The sequence below is a fragment of the Amphiura filiformis genome, chromosome 1 (genome assembly GCF_039555335.1).
Source record: "Amphiura filiformis chromosome 1, Afil_fr2py, whole genome shotgun sequence".
Classification (NCBI taxonomy): domain Eukaryota; kingdom Metazoa; phylum Echinodermata; class Ophiuroidea; order Amphilepidida; family Amphiuridae; genus Amphiura; species Amphiura filiformis.
In genome coordinates, this window is record NC_092628.1 from 96218372 (window position 1) to 96222482 (window position 4111).

Sequence of the window (4111 nt, forward strand, 5' to 3'; positions counted from 1 at the left end):
TTATTTGTCTGTCTTTGGGATGATGTTGTTATCAATAACTCCCGATATTTTGTGTCGCCAAATTGATGATTTCGAAATTCCCCGTACTGCCGTAATATTTTCATGGGGCCTAATTTTTATGTTTTTGCATAAACATTTTTTTTTTTTTTTCAATCATTTATAAAATTTATTTTTTGTAAACATTTTTGTAGAATTTTAAACATATGCAATGGCTGTAAAAGCATCTAGAATTCATTTCAAATTAAACAGCGAAATCCTCAATCAATTAAGAACGTATACAATAGTCAACCCGCACCCGCCATGTTATTTGGATAGATCCGTTCGACGTCACGTTCTGAATCAGAAGCACTGATCTCTACACACCTCAGAAGTCGCTGCTCAGTGGCATAAATATCTCCAGGATACATCATGCATACGTACATGTGTATGTACGGACATGGCGACTTCAAATCTGTAACCATGTACAGTGTACTGACAGTCGATGCACAAAACAGATTTGATTTAAGCAAAGTAAGTATACACCTTGTATATTTTAGCTTAACAAATAACAGCAACACACACTGCACATGAACTGCACCAGTGTGTACAGTATGCATGGTATGGGTTGATCCTTCATGTAATTATTTCGTGTAATCTAATCCTAACTCTAACCCTAATCCTAACCCTAACCCTAAGCCTAATCCTAATCATAACCCTAATCCTAACCCTAACCCTAATCCTAACCCTAATCCTAACCCTAAGTTTAACCCTAACTCTAACCCTAACCCTAACCCTAATTCCGTGTAAAATTACATGAAGGAATAACCACAGTATGGCTTTACTTATAATTGTTTTCATCATTCATGGTTTTAGTTTCACCGGCATGCATGCGTCATAGTCTATCTACCTCGAGACACTGGCACTAGCTTTGAAGTTTAGCGTGTTCCGCGTCAGAGCGTTACTTGCGTGTACATAGGGCCTACTTTTATGCGGGCATCAATGTGCCGCATAAAATTATGTGCACACAACTTAACCACGCTAAAGCTGGTTTCATACTACCCTGCCGCTTGCCGCAGAGAGGCGTGGCGCACGCGGATTGCAAACAAACGGACACAATCAAGGCTTGTCAATGGTTGAAACGCCCTGCCGCTTGCCGCAGTGGCAAGCGGCAGAAAACTAGTGCCGTCGTCTCGATGCAGTTGGCAATTAAGCTATTTGTTTGAGGGAGTTGAGATTTAAAAGCATATCTCAAATTATTCCACTTGTTCATGTTATTGGTCATTGGGAATTAAGGCCGTCAGCCTTTCGCCATCTTGTGGGTACAAATGATACGCGTGTTCATGCGTCGGACACTACGCCGCCGGGCGCAGCTTGCCATGAAACTGTTATCATGCATCATCACGCATGGAGATCGAAGGACCATCGCAGCATGTACCCACAATATGGCGGCATATGAGTATGACGTCACGCTGACAGCCTCTATTGAATGAATGCAGCTTTCAACAGCTGTACACAATCCAACTGCGATCCTATATCGCGTATTTCAAACTACAACACGAGCGGTCGAGCGCACAATGGATACCAAAATTACCATACAATACCAACCAATCATGAGTGCATTGGCATGGATGGGTCTGCGTTAGGCATGAACAGTCGGACATGGTGGCGTATATCGCGCAGTGTACGCACAAATTTGTCACGCTATGCCTATGTCAGGCTGTGTTCATTCAATTGGAATAATTATTCCATCTGTAAAGCACATGAAGGCTAATAGGCCCGAGCATCACAAATACCGTTAGGCATGAGCGGCTGACGCTAAGCCCAGCCCCAGCAGTAGTACATGTACATAGTTTCATAGTTTCATAGTTTTATTTCATCTCAAGCAAAATGTACAATACAAAATATATAATAACAAAAATGATTATAATAATACAAATATAAAAATAATTAGGAAAAGCTATTCAAATAATATGCAAATGAGACGTGGACGTCACTAAACGCAGAGCGTGATGAGTGTGACGCCCAGTAGAAAAAAGTTGCAAAAAAAAAAACCCAAAACATTAAACAATGAACATTAATGAACCTAACATTTGAAGAGTCATGATGTTTGAAGCATCTCTCTTATGTCATGTTCTCTAGACCTAGTATATAATAGGCCTATTTTGCAGTAAACATTTGACGAGCACGTACTACCAACCATGATGTTGCAGAGTCAGAGCCAAAAACGTGTACGGTGCAAAGTTCATTCATAAATTTCCACTCTGCAACAGCAGATTGCCTCAGCAGCAAACAGGGCAAGTGCATTTCAATGCAGTAATTACGCCATCGCCATGTAGGCCTACGGTTAAAATATGTGCTCGTCAAAGGTTCACTGCAAAAATATTATAGGGACTACTTTTCACCTTAGGGAGATAATTGGAAATATATTATATCAATCATGCATTTAAACAAAGTTTGCTGACTCAAGCTTGCCTTGTGCGTATGCATGTATGTAGGCCTGGCCTAGAGTGGGGTTTTGAGTACGGTACTAGTCTAATGTGCATCATGTTCAACACTGTTCATGTCACGTCCGTCCGATAGTGATGTCAGTTACAGTGCGCTGTAAGCGCTGAGAAACCACCCCTTGATGTGTGCATGTACGCTCTGTGCGATTAACATGTGTGCGAAGTGTAAAATTCACCAAAGTATGCGCATTTACACAACACGCAATTAAGCACAATTCGCGACAGGTGCTGTGCCTACAGCCTACTTGATACATTTATGGCGTGCAGAGAACGCGCATTAAAAGGGCATTTTGTGATCCACAGCCTCATCCACCCACTATTCTCAAAAAAAGTTGTGATTTTTATACCACTCACTGTACCTTTGGCTACATAATGTTTGGGGCTGTGCAATAATTATGAGCCCTGGGGAGGGTAAAATTGGGGGAGGCAAGAAATTTTGGTGAGTCGAAGGGGGGGAAGCAATTTTTGGCAAAGCTGAGAGGGGCAAGAGATTTTTGGCACGCTGCTTTTAGGGCGCCTTTTAAATAAAACGCTCTAAAAGGCGTGGGAAACTGTAGGGAAACGCTTAAATATGCAAATTTTCATGCTCGCTACGCTCGCAACATGTACATAGACCATTTAAAGTTTGTAAATTGGCATGTGCAAGTGGGGGGGGGGCAAAGATTTTTTGGCAGGCTGAGAGGGGGGGGCAAGCAATTTTTGGCAGGCCGAGAGAGGGGGCAAGCGATTTTTGGCGAGCCATTTGGAAATTTTACCCCGGCCTCATAATTATTGTACACCGGGATTGCACAGCCCTTATGTACCAAAAATTTCTTGCAGATTAATTTGTTTAGCCAAAATATCACCAAATTTGAATTTCCTTCAACTGGTATGTACCAGAACGAAATTACAACAGTGGCCTATGGAGCAGTGCAGTGTAATACACTAAATCATGCATATAAACTCGCAAACGCAAAATTGGAATCAACTGAAATTTTGGGAATAAGCTTTTTTCGTAGATATCTATTGAAAAATGTCATAAAAAGAGGATGCTAGGATCACAAAATCCTCCTTTAATGTAAGTTGACACGCACAGTGACAATTAAAAAAGACAAATATTTTTTTGCTAATTATTTAAAGCTCTCAAATTTTGGAAGATTAAAAAAATTAATTAATTAAAAATGCACTCGTAAAGTTAGATATTCATAAAAAAAAAAAATGTAATGGGTTTGAGCACTCTAAATTCCAAAGTTAGTCACTTGTATAAAAGTAGGCTAAACTTGTTATAGCAATATTGTAAAATATGATGAGTTCGCCCCCCCCCCATTTTATTTTTCAAAATTCCGCTTTTTACACAATTTACATAATAGCAAGTTGGTGGTGCGCGCCCTTAGACATTTGGCTACGGGCTGCGGATAGCAAGGACAATTTTCAGAAAAAAAAACAACACCATGTTGTCATCAAAGTTTCACCAGTTTTCTATAACATGGCTAGAAAGAAATTGCCCCATTTTGCACTACAGAAGAAGAGCTGAACCACTGCCCTTGTGAAGTAATTTTGTGAGCTAAGATTTGATTAATACCCAGTTATGTGAGTAAAGAACAAGAAAGACACGAGAATTCATCTGGTTTAGCTCTGACAATTCAACT

General features: G+C 40.3%; 1 long non-coding RNA gene across 2 annotated transcripts in view; it reads left to right on the plus strand.

The window, feature by feature from the left end:
• Positions 1-228: 228 nt before the first annotated feature.
• LOC140158837 (uncharacterized) overlaps positions 229-4111 on the plus strand; it is a 17693-nt gene continuing 13810 nt past the window's right edge. Inside the window, exon 1 of one of the 2 annotated variants that reach the window (XR_011859828.1) lies at positions 229-510. This is a non-coding gene — a long non-coding RNA (uncharacterized lncRNA). Of the gene's footprint in view, positions 511-3970; positions 4053-4111 lie in introns of those variants that run through there. The other variant, XR_011859829.1, reaches the window with a different exon arrangement.